Below are 25,985 nucleotides of genomic sequence, written 5' to 3'. Positions count from 1 at the left end.
CTCTTCTTGTTGAATTGATCCCTTTACCATTATGTAATGGCCTTGTCTCTTTTGATCTTTGTTGGCTTAAAGTCTATTTCATCAGAGACCAGGATTGCAACCCCTGCTTTTTTTTTTGCTTTCCATTTGCTTGGTAGATCTTCCTCCATCCCTTTATTTTGAGCCTATGTGTGTCTTCGCACATGAGATGAGTCTCCTGAATACAGCACACTGATGGGTCTTCACTCTTTATCCAATCTGCCAGTCTGTGTCTTTTAATTGGGGCATTTACCCATTTACATTTAAGGTTAATATTGTTATGTGTGAATTTGATGGGTTTTGAATTTGGTGGGTTTTGATCTTCTTCCCCTTCTTGGTACTTGTCAATTTCTGCAATAAATTCAGACATGGACAGATGCATTAAGCTGATTCCCCTACACACATAACAATCCACTGTCTAATTCTCATACAAGGACCTCAGGCTCCTCAGCATAAGAATAGGACACTGTGAGAGATATATTTCAGGAGGCCTGAAGGCTGGTCATGATAGAGATTCCTTGGTTTTTGTCCCAGAAACTAAGGTAAAATGTCCCTATTCTGGTAGATCATTATCCCAATATCATTTGTTCCAAGTTTGTGCAAACGGTTATGCCATATTTTCCCAATCAATTTAAAGCAAATGCCCTCAATGGTTTCTAGGAAAAAAAATTGCAATCTTCAGCCCTTTCTCATCAAATACTCAGATTGTTCATGGTTGTGAGGATTTTTGACACTGAAATTAGATTGAAAAAGAAAATCTACAAACCCTTGAGTCAAAATCATAGTTCTCTGAATTTATCACATCTGCCCAGGTCCAATGTCTTCAGAGTAGAATCAGAGTGCCATGGGCATGGCCTGAGACTAGGAAGATAGCCATGCTCACTGACCCATCCCATGTCTGGGCTTCCACGTAGAACTAGAGTTTCACTGAACCTACATGTACCTATAGGTCCTCACTGTAGCAATGACATCTCTCAGCTCAGTAATGGCCACTTGGAGCAGGAATATGATCTCTATAAGGAAGACTCAGTGGATCCTTATTACCCTCATAGAAAGGTACTCACCGTCCACATCAAGAGAAAAGCCAATGTGTTATTCCTCCAATGAGTAAAAGGAATTTCCGTAGGACTGGCCTGAATTTGGTAGTTCAAGATAACTGGAAGGAGTCGAATAATAACTATTCAGTGAGTCCTGCAAGACTTCAGGCTCTACTACCTCCAGCAGTTCCCTGCTGAGCCTGGAAAAGCAGAAAAAGTAAAGAATAAGCCAGGGAAAAACAGACACAACAGAGCCCCAACTAGATTTCATGGGTAGGATAAGGAAGTGGTTAAAAAAGAAAAAGGATAGATCCATTAATGAGGTAACAAATTATTGCCTTCATATTGGGACAGTAAAGGGCCAAATGGAAAAGAATGAAAGAGAAAGACAGAGAGACAAAGAGAGAGAGAGAGAGAGCTCAGTGAATTGTCCAGGTGACACACTGATGAGGGAGTAACAGGACACTCTGAGTTAGTGCCCTCAGGACACACAGTATACAGTGATCATGAAAAGACTGTGCTCAATAATTTTCCATAAAATGTGCTCAAGATTCCATGCAGTCACCATGAGAATACAGCTTTTGAAGTATGGTCGGCCTATAGTAGGTTTGTAAATGATAAGGGGAGAAAGAAATGGAAACCTAAATATCTACTGCGATGAAAACCAACAGCAATGTTAGTAGGAATAATTCAGGCTTGGTTGAAAAGATGTAATTGATATTGTTGGCCCGCTCTGTTTTCTCTGAACCAGGAATCTCCAAGTGTCAATACAGAATTAGCTGTTCACAATTGCTCAAAGTTACCTGGGGCATGGTGGGCCTTGGTCTTCTTCCTCTTCTTCCTTTGTAATTCCTGCAATAAAATCAGACAGGGACAGGCAAAATAAGCCAATTCACCTAACCCATAACAGTCCACTGTCTAATCCCCACATGGGGACCTCAGGCTCTTCAGCATGAGAACAGGACAATATGAAAGATATACATCAGGAGGTCTGAAAGTCGGTCATGATAGAGATTCTTTGGTTTGCATTTCAGAACCAAGGGTGAAATATCCCTATTCTGGTAGATTGTTATCCCAAAATCATTTATCCCAAGTTTGTGCAAACAGTTATGCCTTATTGTTCCCATCAATTCAAAGAAAATGCCCCAGATGATTTCTAGGAGGAAAGCTGCAGTATCCAGCCCTGTCTCATCAAATACCCAGCTTGTTCATGGTTCCAAGAAACTGAAATTAGAATGAAGGAGGAAATCTACAAACCCTTGAGTCCAAATCATAGTTCTGTGAATTTCTTAAATCTGCCTGGATCCAATGTGCTGACAGTGGGATCAGGTTGCCACAGGCATGGCTGGAGACTAGGAATAGAGCCATGCTCACTGACCCATTTCATATCTGGGCTTCCAACTGAAACTACAGTTTCATTACAACCTATATGCGCCCATAGGTCCTGCCTGCAGCAATGACATCTCTCAGGTCAGTAAGGGCCACTTGGAAGAGGAATATCACCCCTATCTGGAAGGGGTGGAGCCTTATCTCCTTCATAGTAAGTTACTCACTGTCCACGTCAAGAGCCAAGCCAAGGTGCTGTTCCTCTAATGAGTAAGAGGCACTTCTGTAGGGCTGACATAAGTCAGGCAGTTCAAGATAACCAGGAGGAGTCGAATAACATCTATCCAGTGAGTCCTGTAAGACTTCAGCTCTTTCTCATCCAGTAGCTCCCTGCTGAGCCTGGAAAAGTAGGAAAAAGTGAAGAATAAGCCAGGTGGAATCAGAAACCACACAGCCCCAGCTAGATTTCATGTGTAACATAAGGAAGTGTTTGAGAAGAAAAAGGACAGATCCATTAATGAGGTAACAAATTATTGCCTTTATGTTGGGATAGACCAGGACCAGGTAGAAAAGCATGAAAGAGAAAAAGAGAGAGAAAGAAACACACACACACACACACAGCTCAGTGAATTGGCCAGGTGACACACTGATAAGGGAGTCAAAGGACACTCTGCATTTGTGCCCTCAGGACACACGGTGAACAGTGATCATGAAAAGAGTGGGCTCGATAATTTTGCATAAAATGTGCTTAAGTTTCCCTGCAGTCACCATGAGAATACAGCTTTTGAGGTATGGTCAACCTTCACTAGGTTAGTAAATGATAAGGGTAGGAAGAAATGGAAACCTAAACATTTACTGTAATGAGAACCAAAAGCAATGTTAGTAGGTGTAATTCAGATTTGTCTGACAGGATGAAATCATTATTTTCAGCATGTACTGTTTTCCCTGGACTTGGTGTCTCCAGGTGTCAACATCGAATTAACTGTCCACAATTTCTCAGACTCACCTAGGACCTGTTGCTTCTGCTGGTGATACCCAGGCAAACAGGGTCTGGAGTGGAACTCCAGCAAACTCCAACAGACCTGCAGCTGAGGGATCCACCTGTTAGAAGGAAAATTAACAAACAGAAAGGAATAGCATCAACATCAACAAAAGGACATCCACACCAAAACCACATCTGTACGTCACCATCGTCAAAGAACAAAATAGTAGATAAAACCACAAAGATGGGAGAAACCAGAGCAGAAAGGCTGAAAATTCCAAAAACCAGAAAGACTCTTCTTCTCCAAAGGAACTCAACTCCTCACCAGCAAGGGAACAAAACTAGATGGAGAATTAGTTTGACAAGTTGACAGAAGTAGGCTTCAGAAAGTTGGTAATAACAAACTTCTCTGAGCTAAAGGAGGATATGGAAACCCATCGCAAGGAAACTGAAAACCTTGAAGAAAGGTTAGATGAATGGCTAACTAGAATAAACAGTGTAGAGAAGACCTGAAATGACCTGATGGAGCTGAAAACTATGGCACAAGAACTACATGATGCATGCACAAGCATCAGTAGGTGATCTGGAAGAAAAGGTATCAGTGATTGAAGTTCAAATTAATGAAATCAAGTGAAAAGAGAAGTTTAGAGAAAAAAGAGTAAAAAGAAATGAACAAAGCCTCCAAGAACTATGGGACTACATGATAAGACCAAATCTACATTTGATTGGTGTACCTGAAAGTGACGGGGAGAATGGAACTAAGCTGGAAAACACTCTTCAGGATATTATCCAGGAGAACTTCCCCAACCTAGTAAGGCGGGCCAACATTCAAATTCAGGAAATACAGAGAATGCCACAAAGATACTCCTCAAGAAGAGCAACCCCAAGACACATAATTGTCAGATTCACCAAGGTTGAAATTAAGGAAAAAATGCTAAGGGCAGCCAGAGAGAAAGGACAGGTTACCCATAAAGGGAAGGCCATCAGACTAACAGCCTATCTCTAGGCAGAAACCCTACAAGCCAGAAGACAGTGGGGGCCAATAGTCAACATTCTTAAAGAAAAGAATTTTCAACCCAGAATTTCATATCCAGGCCCACCTTACAACAGCTCCTGAAGGAAGCACTAAACATGGAAAGGAACAACCGGTGCCAGCCACTACAAAAACATGTCAAATTGTAAAGACCATCGATGGTAGGAAGAAAGTGCATCAACTAACAAGCAAAATAACCAACTAACGTCATAATGACAGGATCAAATTCACACATAACAGTATTAACCTGAAATATAAATGGGCTAAATGTCCCAATTAGAAAACACAGACTGGCAAATTGGACAAAGAGTCAAGATCCATCAGTGTGCTGTATTCAGGAGACCCATCTCATGGGCAGAGAAACACATAGGCTCAAAATAAAGGGATGAAGATCTACCAAGCAAATGGAAAGCAAAAAAAAAAAGCAGGGGTTGCAATCCTAGTCTCTGATAAAACAGACTTTAAACCATCAAAGATCAAAAGAGACAAAGAAGGCCATTATTAAAGGGATCAATTCAACAAGAAGAGTTAACTATTCTAAATATATATGCACCCAATACAAGAGCACTCAGATTCATAAAGCAAGTCCTTACAGACTTAGAAAGAGACTTAGACCCCCCACACAATAATAATGGGAGAATTTAACACCCCACTGTCAATATTAGACAGATCAATGGACAGAAACTTAACAAGGATATCAAGGACTTGAACTCAGCTCTGCATTAAGCAGACCTAATAGACATGTACAGACCTCTCCACCCCAAATCAACAGAATATACATTCTTCTCAGAACCCCATCACAATTATTCTAAAATTGACCACATAGTTGGAAGTAAAGCACTCCTCAGCAAATGTAAAAGAAGAAAAATCAGAACAAACTGTCTCTCAGACCACAGTGAAATAAAATTAGAACTCAGGATTAAGAAAGTCACTCAAAACTGCACAACTACATGGAAACTGAACAACCTGCTCCTGAATGACTACTGGGTAAATAACGAAATGAAGGCAGAAATAAAGATGTTCTCAGAAACCAATGGGAACAAAGACACAATGTATCAGAATCTCTGGGACACATTTAAAGCAGTATGTAGAGGGAAATTTATAGCACTAAATGCCCACAAGAGAAAGCAGGAAAGATCTAAAATCGACACCCTAACATCACAATTAAAAGAACTAGAGAAGCAAGGCAAACAAATTCAAAAGCTAGTAGAAGACAAGAAATTACTAAGATCAAAGCAGAACTAAAGGACATAGAGACACAAAAAAACCCTTCAAAAAAAATCAATGAATCCAGGAGCTGGTTTTCTGAAAAGATCAACAAGAAAACCCTGTTTGGCTAGTTCATCTGGCTCATCTGATTGCAAGTTCCTATCTTGAGAGGACTATGAAATTAAAACCAATACAAGTGCCACAAATAACACACATTGTTAATAACGACAATTTGTAACTGGGTGAATGGAAGAAATATTTCTATTCATCACTTCCTCGTTTTCCCTAAATCTACAATCTCCTGGTGTCACTACTGAATTAACAGCCCACAATTCCACAGCATTACCTGGGAGACACTGGCCCTTTTTCTTCCTCTTCTTCATGATCACTTTCATTTTCTGTAAATAAATTCAGAGAAGAGGTCACATTAAGCAATTCACACTTCACATATGACCAAATCACTGTATAGTCATAGCACAAGAACATAACTATTCTCAGTGCAAGAATATGGATTCTGATAGGAATATTCTAGGGTGCCCTAGATTAAGTCTGGTGAGAAGTAGATGACCCTGCTTTCCAGACCCACAGGTCAAAATCTCCCTCTCTGTGTAGACCATAATGCCATATTCCCTGCCTGAGTCAAAGTTAAACAAAAGTTTTCCCCAAAAAAATCTCTGAAAACTGGTCAAACAATTTTCTAGGAGTGTTGCTGCAATGCTGACTTATATTACCAGGTAATATGGACATTAAATGTTTAGAGGCATCTACACATGAAACTTGACTGATAAATAAATTAGAACAACTCTTGCTTTAAAAAGAATCTGTGATTTGGGAGGCCAAGACAAGTGAATCATTTGAGGTCATGAATTCAAGACCAGCCTGGCCAATATGGGGAAACCCCATCTCTACTAAAAATACAAAAATTAGCCAGATGTGGTGGTGTGCACCTGTGGTCCCAGCTACTCAAAAGGCTGAGGCAGGAGAATCACTTGAATCTGGAAGGCGGAGGTTGCACCAAGCCAAGATGGTGCCACTGCACTCCAGCCTGGGTGACAGAGCAAGACTCCATTGCAAAAAAAAAAAAAAAAAAAAAAAAATCTATGACGCTATAAAGAAACAACATTGGATCAGCCATTGCGCTGATGAGGTGGAGAACCAGGGTCCAGCCTTGCTTTATGGAAATATATCAGCAAAGTAAAGAAGAAAAGTTTCTGTCCTGATTTCAAGGTGACTGCGCAGCTAAGCAAGCTGACTTACAGGAGATCAAGATTAAAGCTGAGAGCAGTGAAGCCTGGAGAACAATATTTCCAAATACAAAAGCAAGGCTGCCAGCTTCCTTAAAAAGGCATAGGAACTCCGTGGACATTGTTCAGGGACAGATGACTTAATCACAGATGACAAGAAATACTGAATCAAAGCTAGGAGGCCTGACAGATACTTCCTGTGCATCTCCTGCACAGATGACTATGAGATCATCACACTTGCGTAGGGTCCAGTAACTTGATACTGGGGACTGGCAGACAAAGGCATGACATGAGTTGAGAAAGACAAAAAAACTCACTGATATCTGTGTTTAGAATCCGATTGGAGTTCTTTATTCAAACCAATTTGTGCGTATAGAGCCTGTCTTCAGAGTTTATCTTCCTCAGCCTAGACAGAGGTATGAGACACAAGGAATACAGAGGCTACCTGGGATAATTTGTACAACATCCTCCCATTCATCCTGAGAGGATGAGTCAATGACAGTTGAGTCGACTTTGTCTTCCTCAAATGTGATTTTGGTGTTTCTGTGTGGCTTGTTGGAGTCACAGGGGCTGTGCTATTTGAACAAGGGACGGCACACACCTCCAGTGAGTCCTCAGGGATTTCCCTTTCTTCAGCCTTCTGCACCTCCCTGATGAGCCAGGTGGGACAGAGATGGCAGAAGATTAAACACAGAGGGATTAGACCCCCAGGGAGTCCTAGCTGGTTTTGACAAGAGGCATTAAGAGAGTGGTCCCAGAAAGCAAACAGGAGGTTCCCTTTGAGAGGGAACAGGCAAATCTCTTCTCTCTGCAACAGACCATGGCTGCCATGGGAGCCAGAGAGGAAGAGAGCAACTGGTGTTCATTGCACTGGACAGATAGGAGCTGAGGAGGATGAAGACTCAGCTATCCCTGTACCGTACAGACATGACACTCAGCACATACAGAGAAACACAACACAACAGCTGCTATACCCTGTGTCTAAGCTGGGTTGAATTTCACATACTGTGGCTAAGGGAATGCAGGCCTATCGGGAGAACCCGCTCCCGATGTTTAAAGTGGGTTCTTTTCTATTTCCTAAGTGTCTCGGCTGGGTTGAGAAATAAAGGGAAAGAGCACAAGAGAGAGAAATTTAAAGTTGGGTGTCCAGGGGAGACATCACATGTCGGTAGGATCCGTGATGTTCCCCAAGCCGTAAAACCAGCAAGTTTTTATTAGCGATTTTCAAAAGGGGAGGGAGTGCACGAATAGGGTATAGGTCACAGAGATCACATACTTCACAAGGTAATAAAATATCACAAAGCAAATGGAGGCAGGGCTAAATCGCAGGACCCCCAGATGAGGTGAAATTAAAATTGCTAATGAAGTTAGCATTAGCAATTTTTTTTTTTTTTTTTTTGTTTTTGAGACGGAGTCTCCCTCTGTCCCCCAGGCTGGAGTGCAGTGGCCGGATCTCAGCTCACTGCGAGCTCTGCCTCCCAGGTTTACGCCATTCTCCTGCCTCAGCCTCCTGAGTAGCTGGGACTACAGGCACCCGCCACCTCGCCCAGCTAGTTTTTTGTATTTTTTTTTTTAGTAGAGATGGAGTTTCACCAGGTTAGGCAGGATGGTCTCGATCTCCTGACCTCGTGATCCGCCTGTCTCGGCCTCCCAAAGTGCTGGGATTACAGGCTTGAGCCACCACACCGGGCCAGCATTAGCAATTTTAATGACGCATTGTCATTGATAACGTCTTACCAGGAAACAGGGTTTGAGAGCAGATAACCTGTCTGACCAAAATTTATTAGGTGGGAATTTTCCTCCACTTAATAAGCCTGGGAGTGCTATAGGAGACCGGGGCTTATTTCATCCCTTCGGCTTCGACCATAAAAGACGAGAGGCCTTAAAAAGGGGCCCAGTCTATAAGCCTACCTTCAGGGCGCATTCTCTTTCTCAGGGATGTTCCTTACTGAGAAAAAGAATTCAGCGATATTTCTCCTATTTGCTTATGAAAGAGGAGAAATATAGCTCTGTTCCATCCGGCTCACCAGCAGCCAGTTCAAAGTTACCTCTCTTGTTCCCTGAACATTGCTGTTATTCTGTTCTTTTTTTAAGATGCCCAGATTTCATATTGTTCAAACATACATGCTCCACAAAAAATTTGTGCAGTTGATACAATCACAGAGTCCTGAGGTGATATTCATCCTCCTCAGCTTACGAAGAAGATGACAGGATTAAGAGATTAAAGTAAAGACAGGCATAGAAAAACACAAGGGTATTGACTGGGGAAGTGACAAGTGTGCATGAAATCTTCACAATTTATGTTCAATGATTACAGTAAAGACAGGTGTAAGAAATTATAAAAGTATTAATTTGGGGAACTAATAAATGTCCATGAAATCTTCACAATCTATGTTCTTCTGCCACGGCTTCAGCTGGTCCCTCCGTTCGGGGTCCCTGACTTCCCGCAACACAGGGCTTTGGCCTATCATAGCTGCCAGAGAGGGTGTGCCTCCTAGACCTTTTTCATATGTTACAACCCATTACTTACTCCTGAGTATTCAGTGTTACCTGGGGGCACATGATTCCTGTACTTTCTCTGCCTCCTCAACTTTAACATCTTCATCCTCATCTTCATCATTTTCTGTAAATACAGAAGTGTTCATTCAGATAGTTCCCACTTCACACTCTATAAGCACAGTCAGCCCAATGTGCACAGAAACATGAACATCTAGGCATGAGTCATCGTTCAACTGAAATCTCTCATGTTTTATCTTTAACAAAATGCCCTGGCATGGTTTACAGATCCATCAGGCAATGCATTTCTGATCTGGAGGGCCACCATCAAGATGTGGCCAAATATTGAAAAGACCTTTTGCTCCCCATATCACTGGAGGCTTGTGCAGCCTCTCTCTGGACTTTGGCAGCTGTCTTCCCCATCCTGCCACAGATCTGGTTCCCAGGCACAGACTTGGTGTCCTGTCATAGTTCGCATTTCAAACCTAATTCTTTCTCTTAGGAGAGGACAAACTTGTCCCACAGTCCTCTATGCATCAGGAGACTGCACAGGCCCCCCATGTGGCTTCTGCTGTGTTATTCAGGGACATTCTCTCCATGGGGAGTGCTCCAGTCTGAAGCACTTCCTACCACCAAATGCCCCCACATCAACTGCCTTCTCCAACACCACACAGTGAGGGGCTTCATCTCATTTTGAAAAGCAGTCATTAAGTGTTCCCACATTTGGATGCTTCAGACCCTTGCAAGAGACAATTTGCCTGCCTTTGCAGATGGAGACAGAGAAACTCAGGAAGGACAAATCACTCACTGACAGTTACTAAGAACATTGCTGAAGAGACAGCCTGGGAACCTTCGTTCTTAGTCCAGAGCTCTTTTCACTCTAACAAGCGCCCTCCTGTCACGGCCTCCTTCTTGTCCTTTAAAACCAGATAGATGCTGCCTCTTGCTCCAAAGACCACCTTCCATCAAGGAAGGAGGGACATTTGTAATACTGTGACCTCCAACCCCATGGGTTTCCCATCTCTGTTCTTACCCAGGAAGTCCTGGTCATGTCATAGCCACATATGTTTAGTGGAAAAAACACCACCGATACAACTGTCATTGTGAAAGTATGCAGGTCTGGAGTCTCTCACAAGCCTGGGGTTTTGGGTCATCAGGGCCTATGGCCACCATACCTGGGCTGAGCTTTTGGACAAGGTGCTGTGCCAGCCTACACCCTTCAGCCAGCTGTTCTTGGAGGTCCTGCCCTGGGACTTGTCTGGCTCATCCGGAGCGAGGAGGGCCTGGACATGCTGATTCGATGAGCAGGAGGCATCTCTCCCTTCCCATAACATCTCCCTTAACTGGGTCAGCTCTCGTTCCTGAGAGTGAACCAGGACTTTATATTGCCTAAGGTGAGACAGTAGAGAAAATTTAACAGTGGAAAGGGATGAGTGGTCAGTTCTAATATTGCAACAGAGATTTCTGAGACAATGTCCTCAAGGAGACCTCCAAGCAGAAGGTCAGCACATGTTTAAAGGAATGTCTGTGGCCAAGAGAAAGAATACAAAATGGTTTACAGCCTTCCTCTATATCAGAGAGGCCTCCTGTAAGATCCTCGATGATGTTCCATTAGTCTTTCTCTTCTGTAAACAAAAGTAGGTGTCTTCCTAATTCCGCTTCAAAAAGACATCCTTTCAGTTCCTCACTCTGGCCATGGACAATTCCATGTGAAAATACACACAGTGCATCTTGCGGCGACTAGATACAAAGCCATGTACAGAAATGAGGCCAGGTGCAGATGGGGCGAATTGAAAAGATGAAACAAGAAAATAATGACAGGGTCGAGAAGGCAACATTGATTGAGTGAAAGAATGAGAAGCTGCAGTCAGTCAGGAGCTGATTCTCACTAAGGGTAAGTGGGGTGGTGAAGGCACACCATTTTGAGTATACTGAATGCTGCTGGGTGGTTCCCAATCCTTTGGTTAATTTTGTGTTATGCAAATTTCACCTCAACAATTACTTGTTTGAGAAAAAGAAAACAAGGCTCTGAGAAACAACTGCAACCCATAACTTACTATTATCCTTGTTCTCTGTTGGATAAATATTTGTGTGTCATGAGCCTGCCATGGCAATTCCTGCCCTTCCCCTGGCCCAGCTTAGCTCTTACTTTTCCCCACTGAGCTGCTGTACTTCAGAGATTTACACACCTGCCCACCTGCCTACCCCCACAGGATCCCCTCACCTGAGCTCCTTAGCCTGCCTGAGCTGCTCTGCAACCTTCTCCTCCTTAAACTGAAGCTTATCCCTCAGCATAGATTTTATGAGGTCTTTGCACTCTTCATACTCTGAGAAAAGACAGACATGCCTGCCTCAGTGGAAGGCTGGACATGCTGCTGTGGTCACTGCCTACAGGGCAGGAGTCAGGTCCATCCCAAGGACAAAACTGTCCCCAGTACCAGGCTCTAGGAAGGGATTTCCACATCTTTACTCTTCAGTCTCCTGACTTTCTAGCATCTGTTTCTCCAAAATTTAGAAACGAAGAAAGAGAAACTCAAGAGCACATCAAGGAAATTGACCAGATGATTCAACCACAATGAAGTGGAGTCAGAATTCACAGCCCCTGAGGTCTGACTCTGAATGTGGAGCCACTTGTCCAAGCCTTGCAGCCTCTCCTCTAAAACACTGCACTGGGGCATGAAGTAGTGATTTCTTGTATGGTTGGAAAGGCCCCTAGGACTATGGGACAGATGGTTTCCCTTTACCGGGAATTTCAAAGAAAAATACGTCAAAGATTTTTAAAATATTTGATTTTTAAATCATAATCGTATCTGAAGCATAAAGTATGAGACATAAGGCCATGAGGGAAATATGCCCAAATACAAATAAAGCTTGTGTTAATTTAGAAACAGTAGAATAAAGAACTAATAGATAGTGTTTACTCTGTGCCAATAAATGTTCTAGGAGATTGACAAGAAATAGCTCATGTAATTCACTGCAGCAATTTACAGAGGTAGGTATTATTGTAGTATTGTATGAACAGATGAGGAAACTGAGGGACAGACAAGACAAGCAACTTGGATGGAGCCCAGGAGACAGCCCCAGGGTCCCTGCTCTGCACACTGCACTGCTACTTCCACACATTCTTGGGTGTGATCTTTCTTCCTCTTTAGGAACAAGAGCCTGTGCCCTAGGACTTCCCTCTTACCAGAGTACTCTCTGCTGTTTATTTTTTTATTTTTGTTTGTTTGTTTGTTTATTTATTTTTGACCAGTCTTGCCCTGTCACCCAGGCTAGAATGTAATGGCACAATCTTGGCTCACTGCAACCTCTGCCTCCTGGGTTCAAAGGATTCTCCTGCCTCAGTCTCCCGAGTAGTGGGGATTACAGGCACCTGCCACCATGCCCAGCTAATTTTTGTATTTTTAGTAGAGATGGGGTTTCTCCATGTTGCCCAGGCTGATCTCAAACTCCTGACCTCATGATCTGCCCACTTCGGCCTTCCAAAGCGCTGGGATTACAAGAGTGAGCAACTGTGCATGGCCCCTACTCCCTCCTCTTGATTCTGTCACTTACAGATACCACAGGTTCTATTAGGAGCAGAGTCTTCTTGAAGCTCCTCAGAGCAGGTACTGGGCACTATCACCAAGTTTCCCTCAGGGTCACTAGAACAGAGCTTTGCCTATAGGGCCTCAACAGAAGCTTGAACTGAATGAAAGTTCACTAGTCCCAGACATTTAGAACAGACTAGACGTTATTTGTCTGCAGGATTTTATATGGTACAGACAGTAGTCTTGAAAACATGATTTAGCCTCTTGGAGAAAACAGGTCGTTCTGTGCCTGTGACAGAAATCAACTGAGATTTTAATTCTAGTCCCACCCCCACCTAACTGTAAGTATGGAAAGTTGTTAAATACTTTGGTACCTCTGTCTTCCAACTTTAACAAAATGCTAAAACACCCATTTCTATTTTCCTAGAAGTACGGGAGGGATGAAATTATTTTTGATGGAGAGTGCATTTAGTTTCTCAGAGAGAAGACAGGACATCATTCATCACTTTTGTGATGGTGAGCCTATTGAACTTATGGTATGTGTTCTGCTGGTTGGCCAGGAAGTAGGCCACTTGAGTTATAAGAAATTTCTCTTTGATATTTCTGAACTGCTGTTTGTTCTCTGCCAGCTGGGGATGCAAATTCTCACTGATTTCTAGAATGTTCATCTCTGCCTTCTCACTGGACCAAGGGCCAGCAGATAACACCATGCTGACATTTGTTGCAGAAAAGGTGGAGCTAGGGACTGGGGAGAATAAACACAAACACAGGACGGGTTAAAAACTGGTGAAATCAAATAGGTTTAATTAGGACTGAGGGATGTCAGTAACTAAAATTCTTAACTTACTGTTGAGAAAAACGAGATCAGTCCCCACAGCACTTTAGGATCCTTAACCACAAAACCAAGGTTTGAGGTGCCTGAGCTCAGAGCTGAAGGCACTGCCAGTCACTCAGTCTCTGACAACAGTGAGGATGATTGTGGCCAGCATGCCACGTAACCATCTGCAGTTGCAATAACAGAATTAGAAGGTGGGGGTGTCATGGAATCTTAGGATCCCTGCATTCCAATTGCCCAGGCTTTGCTGAAACACAGGCACCCTGGTCTCACCTGAGGGCAACCACCAATGGGGATCATTCCTTCAGCATTCACTCTCAGTATTCATGTACCCTTGTGACAATGCCACCGACCCATCTCTTTCCCAATACATCTAAGCATATTCCTCACTGTTTATCTCTTGTCCGTACAACATCATCAAGGCAGAAACATTTCCCAACAGGTTATATGAATTCCTTATATACTCTAGGTACTAGACTCCTGTCAAATATATAATTTGGAAATAGTTCTCCCATTATGTGGATTATCTTTTCACTTCCTTGACAGTGTCATTTGAAGCATATAAGATTTTTATTTTAATGAAGTCCATTTATCTATCTATTTTTGGGTTGTTTGTGCCTACCTAAAAAATGTCTAATCCAAAGTCACAAAGATTTGTACCTATGTTTTTTCTTCAAGACATTGTTTTTTGAATGAGAACTTTCCTGGGTTTTAGTGGAGGGTGGACATTGTTTATTTATGCCTCCTGTCCATTACCAATGTTTGTCCTGATTGTTATTCATATGCTCACCACCCCTCCATGGAGCACCCCATGGCCTGTAACAGAGCTCTGGGGACCGATATCCTTCCACTGACTTTGGCGCTAGTGAGAGCCCTGGTCATGTGGCTCAGCTTGGCCTTAACCCAACCCAATTGCACATATTCCTCAGGGCCTTCAGAGTTGAAGTTGAGAGCCTCTCTGAGAACGCTTGCCAGCCCATGCTGTTCTAAGGCTGGAGCAAACTTCCTCCGTCTATTCCGGACAGAGGGGACTGCAGGGGTTGGACTCAGTCAAGACATCTCTGGTGTTAGAAAGTAGACCTGTTTCAGGGTTTGGGGAAGATTGTTCAATATGAACTAGGTCCTCTCTAATTATTTTTACCGTATGTGTGACTTCTTTCTAGAAACAAAGGAAAAATATTTATGTTAGAACATTTTGTCTATTCTTTGTCAATTGTTGTTTGTCTACAATTTTAACATTATCCACGTTAAAGAAGAGCTCAGTGTAAATATATTCTTAAAAATTATGGTTCATGTCCACTACCATGCAATCATATTTAAATCCATGAACAATCCTGTTACTTAGGTATTATCCTGCTCCTGATGAGAAAACAAACTCAGAAAAATTGCAAAATTTCCATAGGTCACAAAACTAGTGACGAGAGGAAAAAGAATTAGAAACCAGTTCCTTTTGGCCTTCAAAGCTACTCTTGTACCATTAGATCAAACTGATTTACATACTTTTGCTGGAATTAGTCTCAGAGTTTGTGGTTCTCACTTGATTTTCCCAAGGAAACAGTGTGCCACTTTAATATCATTTCAAACTTTGAAATTTAAAACTTTTTATTATACTTTTTTTAAAAAAATTATACTTTTTTGTCTTTGTTCTATTCCATTGCTTTTGGTTTCTTCTCAATGGATCCCTCTTATTTATATGCTAAATATTTGCTACCTATTTTCTGTCAATTTTCACTTTTTTTTTTTTTTTTGAGACAGAGTTTTGCTCTTGTTGCTCATGCTGGAGTGCAATGGCACAATCTTGGCTCACCGCAACCTCTGCCTCCCAAGTTCAAGGGAGTCTCCTGCCTCAGCCTCCCGAGTAGCTGGAATTACAGGCATGCACCACCATGCCCAGCTAATCTTTTGTATTTTTAGTAGAGACGGTTTCTCCATGTTGTTCAGGCTGATCTCGAACTCCCGACCTCAGGTGATCTGCCCACCTCAGCCTCCCAAAGTGCTGGGATTACAGGCGTGAGCCACCACGCCCGGCCAATTTTCACATTTTTGAGTGTTTGTTATCTCTCTCTTTGTTGTATGCTAACAGTTCTTCACTGAGGTATAATTTGCAGAGAGTATACTGCAAAAAACCTAAAAGTACAGCTTAACACATTTTAATATAATTAGACATTGTATAATAACACCCAGTTAAAGACAGAGAACATTTTCCCCCATGCCACAAAGTTCTGATGTGGTCCTTGCCAGTCAATACTCATCCCCCATATGAAGAATATATTCTGAATGTTGTCACTGCCTTAGTCCTTTTGTGTTGCTGGAAAGGAACACCAGAGGCTGGGTAATTTATAAAGAAAAGAGATGCATTTTGCTCATAGTCCTGCAGGCTGCACAAGAAGCATGGCACCAGCATCTGCTCCTAATGAGGGCCTGAGACTGCTTCCACTTGCAGCAGAGGTGAAAAGGAACCAGTGTGTGCAGAGATTATACGGTGAGAGAGGAAGCAAAAGAGAGTAAAGGTGAGAGGCACTTTTTAATAACTAGATCCTACAGGAACTGAGAGTGAGAATTCACTCACTACATTCTCCCAGGGTGGGGTTTAATCTATTCATGAGGGATCCGCTCCCATGACCCAAACACCTACCATTAACCCCCACCTCCAACACTGGGGACCACATTTAAACATGTGATTTGGAGGGGACCAATATTTAAACTATAGCAGCCACCATAGATTAATTTTGCTTATTCATGTGCTTCATAAAAATGGAATCATTTTGGTCAGGCCTGGTGGCTCACACCTGTAATCCCAAGACTTTGAGAGGCTGAGGTGGGCAGACCACCTGAGGTCAGGAGTTCAAGACCAGCCTGGCCAACATGGCAAAACCCTGTCTCTACTGAAAATACAAAAATTAGCCACACGTGATGGCAGGTACCTGTAATCCCAGCTACTTGGGAGGCTGAGGCAGGGAAAATTTCTTGAACCTGGGAGGCAGAGCTGAGATTGTGCCACTACACTCCAGTCTGAGGGACAGAGTGAGACTACGTCTCAAAAAAATAAAGTAATCATTTAGTATGTTCTCTTGTTTTGACTTCTCTTACTCAGGTGGTTATATATGCCACTAATTGTCTGATTGTGTTTTTCCCTTGTTTCATTTTGTTTTGGCCAAGTAATAGCCTATTAATTGTATGATTATCACACAATTTGATATCCATTTTTCTGATGGGAAGCAGGTTTACTTGTTGGCTACTGTGCATAAGTAACTATGAATATTCTCATACAATTATTTCCGTGAAGATACATACTTATTTTCCTGGATATGTATAGCTAGGGATGGAGTTGCTTGGTGAATGGGTAGAAAATGGACACAGAGTTTTGCAAAGTAACTGTATTATTTTACATTTCTATGAAAGATGTAGGCCATTTTCAGTTGCTCTACATTCCCACACACTTAATATTTTCAGTCTTTTAAATTATAGCCATTCTACCAGGTGTCTAGTGACAATCTATTTTGGTTTTCTCATGCCTAATGTTCATTTAGATACCTTCTTATGGAAAATATCTTCTCAAATTTTTATGTTCATTGATATACTGGGGTGTCTGTCATTTTCTTTGTAATCTATAGGAGTTCTTTATATATTTTGAATGAGTCCATTTATATATACATATTTTTTGCTATATTATATAGCAAATAATTATTCCTGGTCTACAGATAGCTTTTAAGTTATTAAACAACAACATAATAAGGAGAAGGTTTTTAAAAATGAAGTGCAATTAAAATGGTTCAGGTCAGACCATGGCTCATGTCTGTAATTCTAGCACTTTGGGAGGCCAAGGCAGGTGGATCACTTGAGGTCAAGAGTTAGAGACCAACCTGGCCAACATGGAGAAACCTTGTCTCTACTTAAAGTACAAAAATTAGCCAGGCGTGGTGGTGGGTACCTGTAATCCCAGCTATTCAGGAGGCTGAGGCAGGAGAATCACTTGAACCCCGGAGATGGAGGTTGTAGTGAGCTGAAATCACGCCATTGCATTCCAGCCTGAGGAACAGAGCAAAAACTTCATCTCAAAAATAAATAAATAAATAAATAAAGATGGTTCATTACTTAACTCCACATATTATGATGTGAAAATATATCATCTTGATTTTAATAGCAGATTTTAAAAAATTCCTTTTCTTGTGCTTACCAGACAAGGTTTGGTAGCAAATACCAGTCACAAGCACAGATGAACCATTTCAAGGAGAGTCATAAACAGGATCACTATTATGTTCCCCCAAAAACCATCCCTAGAATGCAATCTCTTCTCTACTTGTCACAAAACGAACACAATAGTCCACTATATAAAGTCCCAAACACATGAAAATGTAGATATAATGAAGTCTGCTTTCCAAATATTTATTCTACTTAGACCCAGTCATGGGGACCAGGGATTAGGAAATGACTACAATGAGGTTCAAGGGAATTTGGGGAAGAGACAAAATGTGCTAACGTAGAACTCTGCTGATGGCTGCACAATTCTATAAATCAATTCTATAAATCATTGAGTTGTACACTGACAATAGGTGACTTTTATAACAAGTCATTCTTTAAACGAACTTTTGGGTTTCTATTCCAACACGGAAAGAGCTAGGCAGTCATCACTTGTCCTCACAGCTAGAAAAAAAGCTGAATGAACTGAAAGTCAACCCTTCTAGGGTGGACCAGAGAATTGAGGTCACAGGGAAAATGGCCTCCCTAAAAATGAGAAAGACAGGCTAACACACAAGGAGTCACAGCTCACAGGAAGAGAAGCTACTGGGGACAGCAAGTGTGAGGAGCACTTAAATGGTATTGATGGATTACTAGAAGCTGAGGGTGGCCTGGTTAGCGCATTAAAAACTCCTTGAGAACCAGACTAAGGGGGAATCTCACACATTTCCAAGTTTTACTACAATGATCTCAACCAGGTTCTCATGATGAAGTTCAGAAAAAACCCCTGAGGTTTGGCACTACCAACTTCAGGAGTTACATTAAGCTACAGTAACCCAAATAGTGTGAAAAGAGAAAGCTGGTGGAGCTGGTGAAAAGAGAAAACACACACAAACAGATCCATGGAAAAGAATACAGAGCCCAGAAACAGGCCTACATACAGTCCACTGATCTTCCATGAAGGTTTAGAGACAATTTAAAACAGCAAAGATAGCCTTTCCAACTAGTGGTGCTAGAACAACTGGACAATCACATGCAAAAAATAAATAAATAAATAAATAAATCCAAGTATGCATGTTATACCCTTTATAAAATAAATCTTACACATAAATGTAAGGTGCAAAACCATAAGAATCCTAGGAGATAACAGAGGAGAAAATCTCGGGGATTTTGGGTTCAACGATGGCTTAGATACAAAACCAAAAGCACAATCTACTAATGAAAAAAATTAAGTTGAGCTTCATTAAAATTTAAAACTTCTGCTCTGTGAAAGACACTGTGAAGAGAACGGAAAAAGCAAGTCACAGACTGGCAGGAAATATTTACAAAATAATCTGATGGAAAAACTGCTGTTCGAAATATATGAAGAATTCTGAGAACTAAACACAAAGAAAAAAAAGGTGAAAGATCTGAACACCTCATTAATAAGATATATAGATGGCAAATAAGCATATGAAAAAGATGCTTAAAATCATTTGTCGTCAGGGAACTGCACATTAAAACAACAATGAGATATCACTGAAAACCTATTAGAATGTCTAAAATGCAAAAAGGTGAACACACCAAATGCTGTCATGCTGTCAAAGATGAGGAGCAACCAGAACTCTCCATAGCTAGTGGAAATCAAAAGGGTGCAGTCACTTCGGAAAACTTAAGTTCACTCAAAATCCTGCACATAAGTACTTACAGCAATTTTATCATCATTGTCAAAACTTGGAAGTACCCAAGATGCCTTTCATCAAGTGAATGAATAAACAGTGTTGTAGCCATACAATGAAATCTGATTCAGTGATTTTAAAAAACAAGCTATCAAGCCATGAAAAGATATGGAGGAACTTAAAGTACATAATGCTAGAAAGAAGCCAGTCTACAAATCTACATACTGTACGATTCCAACTCTATGACAGTCTTGGAAAGTCAAAAAGATAGAAGTAGTAAAACAATGAGTGGTTGTCAGGGGTGGAGGAGAGGAGGAGGCATGAAATGGTGAAGCACAGGGAATTTTCAGCAGTGAAACTATTTTGCATGATGCTGTATTGGGGATTTAGGACACTATGTAATTGCCAAAACCCATAATCTGTGAAACTCAAAGAATGAACTCTAATGTAAACTATGGACTTTAGTTGATAATGATGTATCAATAGTGGTTCATTAATTGTAACAAATGGACCACATTAATACAACAGGGGAAATTGTGTGCTGGAGGACACGGGAGCCTAGGAGAACTCTCTGTACTATCCACTCAGTTTTTCTATAAACCTAGAACTATTCTTAAAAATAATGTCTATTAATGTTTCTTAATTAGGATGCAGCAGCCCCTTATCAAGGTTTTGGTGGCATCCTGTTATTATGTGGTTAGTACTTGGCATTGAGGTGTATAACCTGGAGTCAGAGTAGTGGGAGATTTCAATGCCTGTGCCATTTACCTCTAACCCTGGGGCGCCCCCGGAACACAGATAGCAGATCAGTTAGGTAAAAGCAGCCTCAGCCATCTGGACAGTGCAGGCTTCTGGTAAGGACAGGTACAAACCATCTGGGTGTGCAGAACTTGGTGACTAGGAACCACTGAGACTCAGAAGCTGCCCTAGTGGCACCCACGAATCAAAGGAGGAGGAGGCTGGGAGGAGCTAAGGGCTACAGGAGGAACTCCCTGCCTGCGAGACAGAAGCAGCTCCAGAGATTTTGGTAAATAATGTAGGTTTCAGTACAGTGTGGTCTATTCAAAAAAGTAGAGAGAACGAAAAGGAAAGAAAAAGAGAGAGTATGAGAGAGAGAGAAAGAAAAAGAAAAGAAGAAAAAAGGACAGAAAGGAGGGAGGGAGGGAAGGATGAAGGAAGGGAGGGATGGAGGGAGGAAAGGAGGAAGGAAGGAAGGGAAGGGAGGGAGCAAGGGAAAGAATAGAGAGACAGTGGGAGGGAAGTAGGGAAGGGAGGGAGGGAGGGAGGGAGGGAAGGAGCGAAAAAATTTACGTGAAGATGACAACATCCAGGGGGAACTTACACCACCAATATTTTCCATTAACAGGAACACACTAACTAATTAGAGAAGGATGCACTGCTATAAAACCATATACTGTTTCCATGGGTTACAACCCCTTCCTCCTCCTCTGAAACACATTCTGTCTCTGGTCCACTGTTGCCAGAGACACTAAGTCTTGTCTTTGGATAAGTTCTGGTGCCCACAAAAATGAGATGAGACAGTAGACCCCAGAACACCAGGCCACGACCTTCCCTGCTGCTCCTTTTCCACTCTAGAAGCTGCAGGTGAGGGCCTCAGCCCCTGGGCCTGACATCGCCCATTTGCCTTTCTCACTGGACTTCTCTCCTTGCACTTGCTCCCACTCCCCCAGGACCTGGTGGGCGACCACATGAGAAGGACACAAACAGGCCATGCCCCTTTCTTTCTCCCCCTCTCAATGCCTGCAGTGGTGGGTTCTGTGGGGTAGTTACCTGAGATTTACTCATTATGGGGCCTCTAGCCCAGAGCAGGGCCTGGTACCTAACAGTCACCCCATGAATGCTCAGGGAAAGCAGGCGTCCAACACAAGGTCCTGGGGAACCAAGAATTCCACTGTGGCCCATAAATTCTACGTCCTACAGGATTCCGGAATGGGAAATGGCAAAGGCCTTCAAAAGTGGCCACTCTTTTAACCCATTATACTAGCAACTGAGCCATGTTTCCCCATCCTGGACACATCTAGAGGGCACTGCCTAGAACCAGACACAACTCCCCACTCAGGACAGTGCAGGGGCCTTAGCCTGGGGGATGCGGGTGGACAGGGAGGGGGTGAGCCACGAAAGCTGAAGAGGAGAAAGCAGGTGAAAGGGGACAGCAGGGTGGAAACAGAGAGAGAAATGGGGGCAGAGAATGGGGGGTGAAAGGGGAAGAGTGAGGAGAGGGATGCAGATCTACCTACTAAGGAAAAGTCCTGAAGAGAACACTGTCCTCTCCTGAAGTAAAATCACTTCCACCTGACCACGGCATTGCAGGTTGTGGGCGGCACACGCTGTGAAGATTTGTTCATTCATTTAACAAATATTTTTTAATATCTTTTTCATTCCAGGCAAGGCCCTGTGATGTTTAGGGCCCTTGGTGTCTTCCCTTCACATCTGAGTCACAATAGAAAGAGGACTCTCTGACCCCATCGAGCTGGCGATGCCTCGGGACTTTTACCTGTTGGATCTGGCAGCTCTTCCTGTTGGCCCACACCGTGTGAGGCTGCTCTTGGTGCACCGAATGGGGACGTTTCTACATCAGTCCTCGGAGAGTCCACTGGAAGCCCTGGACAGTGGGAGTTGGTGGCACCCCCAGTGTGGAGGCCAAGAGCACAGAGCACTGAAGCTCCAGACACCCTCAGGAGGACAGTAAGGGACAATCTGCTGGTGAGAGCCTGGGTCACCAGGAACCTTCGCCTGGGTCTAAACAGGATTTGCCTTCAGATTACCTGTGAGAGATAAAAGAGAGAAATCAAGGTTAACATTGAGATTTGGGGCTTGGGCAACTTGAAGGATAGAGCTGCCATTTACCAAGACTGGGAAGACCCAGGGAGGAGCAGGTTGAAAGGTGGTGGGGAACTAGGGTTGGTTGGGTTTCTGTCATATGTAATCAACAGTCCTGACCAGCCTGGGCAACACAGTAAGACCCCGTCTCTGAAAATAAAAAATGAAAAATTAGCTGAGCATGGTGGCACACACTTGTAGTCTCAGCTACTCGGGAGGCTGAGGCAGGAAGATTCCTTGAGCCTTGAATTAGAGGTTAGTGAGCTATGATGGCACCACTGCACTCCAGCCTGGGGGATGGGGGGGTGGGAACAAAGAGTCCTGACTAAATACTTGAGTAGCCAGGGAAGTTTTCACAAAGTAAGTAATATTTGAGGCAGATCTTAGTGAATAAGAATTTGATTCTTTCTGTTAAGGAATTAAGAGTGTGTGGGTATAGTTAATGCTTATTGAACTATCTTTGTAATCTCATATACTGGTCTGTCTGGTCTATCTGTACATGTATATTCTATATGTGGTCTCACTAAGCTTGTGCTAGGTTACGCCACAGTAACAAAAGCTCCAAAATCTTAGCAGCTACACAAAGGTTTATTTTTTATTGACATTTCCTTTTATGGCAGGTTGACTGTGACTCTGCTCTATACAAGCTATTTTATTTGTTAGATGGTGAAAACTGTGATACTTGGAGATTGTTGAATATGGTATTAGTATGTTCATTCATTCATTTAACAAATATTTATTCAGTATCTGTTTCATGCCAGGCAAGGTCAAGTACTGAGAATACAGTGGTGAATAAAAGAGACAAAATCTCTAATTTCCAGGAGCTAATATTGAAAATAAGATTAAACACAATCATCATAACAACAATGAATATTCATAAATAACAGCTGTAAGACATTTTAGTAAATCTTTTAAATTAGAAAAATATAAAAATTATTAAAACTAAAATGGCCAGGGGTGATGGCTCCCACCTGTAATCCCAACACTTTGGGAGGCCACCTGAGAACAGTTAAGCATAAAAGAGTTACTGCCTTGACAGGAAGATTGTAAAAATTGTAAAAAGACAAATAAATAAATAAAAGAGTCAAACTGTAGCTCTGTGAGGCTCAAATAACATCTAATTCAAGTCACAATGAACATCTAGCAATCATTCTGAACACCATATAATTCACTTAACACATTTTGCCTGAATTCCCAACACATCTGAATTACCAACACCTGTATGTAGCCAAGAAACTGACGATCATTTATAAATTTTCACCTATGACTCCATCTGCTCTACGCACTTATTTTTAAAATTTTATTCATTTGTTTATTATTTTTATTTTTTGTAGAGATGGGATCTCACTATGTTGCCCAGGTTGGTCCAGAAACAGACCCACACTAATTTCATAAATCAGATGACCACACAGCCATTTAATTTATGAAAAAACGTGCCACACGGTGCAGAAGGAAAAGGATGGTCTTTTCAACAAATGGTGCTGTATCAAGCAGACAAATCCATGTAGTAAAAAGTGAACTACAGCCGGGTGGTGTGGCTCACGCCTGTAATCCCAGCACTCTGGGAGGCTGAAGTGGGCAGATTACTTGAGCCAAAGAGTTCGAGACCAATCTAGGAAACATGTTGAATCCCCATCTCTACAAAAAATATGAAAATTAGCCAGGCGTGGTGGCACACACCTATAGTCGCAGCTACTCAGGAGGCTGAGGTGGGAGGATCGCTTGAGCCAGGAGGTGGAGGTTGCAGTGAGCTGAGATCCTGCCACTGCACTCTAGCCTGGGCAATAGAGTGAGGCCCTGTCTGAAGGGAAAAAAAAAATGCAAAAACTAAAGTAAAATTGCTATAAGATTAACACAGAAAAATGTGTCCATATTCTTAGCATTGATTTCTTAAACAGGACACAAAATCAGTAACCATAAAGGAAAAGATTGATAAAGTATAATTTCATTAAAATTAAGAATCTCAGGCCAGGTACAGTGGCTCATGCCTGTAATCCCAACACTGAGCCCAGGAATTCCAGACCAATCTATACAATGTGGCAAAACCCCATCTCTACTAAAAATACAGAGAAGAGCTGAGTGTGGTGGTGCTCCCCTGTAGGTCCCAGCTACTTGAGGGCTGAGGCAGGAGGATCACCTGAGCCTTGGGAGGTCAAGGTTGCGGTGAGCTGTGATTGTGCCACTGCACTCCAGCCTGGGCAACAAAGTGAGATCCTGTCTCAAAAAGAAAAAAAAGAGTTAGAGAATCTCCATTCATGAAAAAATACCATTAAAAGAGTAAAAAGGCAAGCTACAGATTGAAAAAAGGGAAATGCAATACATATATATCCTAGAAAGGACACATATCCAGAATAAAGTATTACAAATCAACGGAAAAACAAGCATATCAATGAAAACTGGATAAAAAGATTTAACAGGCACTTTACAAAAGAAGACATGTAAATGGCAATAACAGATACTCAATCTCAATACCAGGAAAATGCAAAATGAAACCATGCTGATACATTACTGCACCCCTACTAGAATGGCAAAATAATTTTTAACTGACAGACATCAGCAAGGATGTGGGGTAACCAGAATATCCCTGTTAAATGGTACAACCGCTTTGGGGAAATGTTCAACAATATGCAATACTAAAGTTTTATTCATATACCTCTAAAACCAACAATGCCACTCCTAAAAATATACCCCAGTCTAGTAATGTTCTATTTCTTGATCTGTGGTGGTTCACTTGGTAAAAATTAATTAACTGTATTTTTTTTTTTTTTTCGAGACAGGGTCTCACTCTGCCATCCAGGCCGAGTGCACTGCCATGATCACGGCTCACTGCAATCTCAACCTCCCCGGCTCTGGTGATCCTCCCACCTCAGCCTACCAGGTAGCTGGGACTACAGGCACACACCACCACATGCAGCTACCTTTCGCATTTTTAGTGGAGATAGGGTTTTGCCACGTTGCCCACGCTGGTCTGGAAATCCTGGGCTCAAGTGATCTACTCACCTTGGCGTCCCAAAGTGCTGGGCTTACAGGTGTGATCTACTGTGCCCGGATCACCTGCACATTTAAAATTGTGAACCTCTGTATACTTCAGCAATTTTCGAATATTTCTTTGACACAAAGTTCTCAGAAATCTTAAAGCTAGCATTTCAGAATAGAAAAAAAGAGATTCTGGTTCACCGGTGAAAATTTTACTAATAAAATTTAAAAACAAAAAGAAAGCTACTAACGTACATCGGCTCAGAACAGACTAAACACTACTAGATCACTTCCCTTCAACTTCGTGAAGCACTGGGATTCATTATTTCGGCAAAGAAAGGATGAACAACACTGTAACCCAAAGAAAAGATACCACTGCAAGAAAAGACTTCCTTTCGAAAGCAGCTCTAGCAGCAAAAGATAGGAGGAAAGCAAGGAAACCATGCCAAATGTCTCGGTTAACTCTTCGGTGAAAAGGACGCCAAATGAGATGATCTAAGAAGCCCCAAAGATAGGCAGACACAGGGAAATCACAGCAACTCTTTGGAGTGCAAACACCAACACCACAATCCAACCTACTGGAAATCCTGCGGTTAATTTGAGGCTTGTCCCGCTAGTCAT

The 25,985-nt window shown here is 42.2% G+C and overlaps 1 pseudogene across 1 annotated transcript; it reads right to left on the bottom strand.

The window, feature by feature from the left end:
- Positions 1-307: 307 nt before the first annotated feature.
- On the bottom strand, positions 308-25,985 carry LOC105550633 (annotated as a pseudogene). The gene is made up of 13 exons (XR_001007755.1): positions 25,940-25,985; positions 22,063-22,241; positions 11,570-11,672; positions 10,521-10,734; positions 9,400-9,472; positions 7,295-7,499; positions 5,952-6,003; positions 5,800-5,843; positions 3,388-3,406; positions 2,609-2,780; positions 1,859-1,907; positions 1,083-1,255; positions 308-369 (listed from the first exon to the last, which is right to left on the bottom strand). The product of XR_001007755.1 is annotated as a neuroblastoma breakpoint family member 9-like (transcript).

The sequence above is a fragment of the Mandrillus leucophaeus genome, unplaced genomic scaffold, assembly GCF_000951045.1.
Source record: "Mandrillus leucophaeus isolate KB7577 unplaced genomic scaffold, Mleu.le_1.0 Scaffold492, whole genome shotgun sequence".
Lineage (NCBI taxonomy): Eukaryota > Metazoa > Chordata > Mammalia > Primates > Cercopithecidae > Mandrillus > Mandrillus leucophaeus.
The sequence above is the reverse complement of the archived record's forward strand: the minus strand, read 5'-3'. Positions and strand labels throughout refer to the sequence as shown.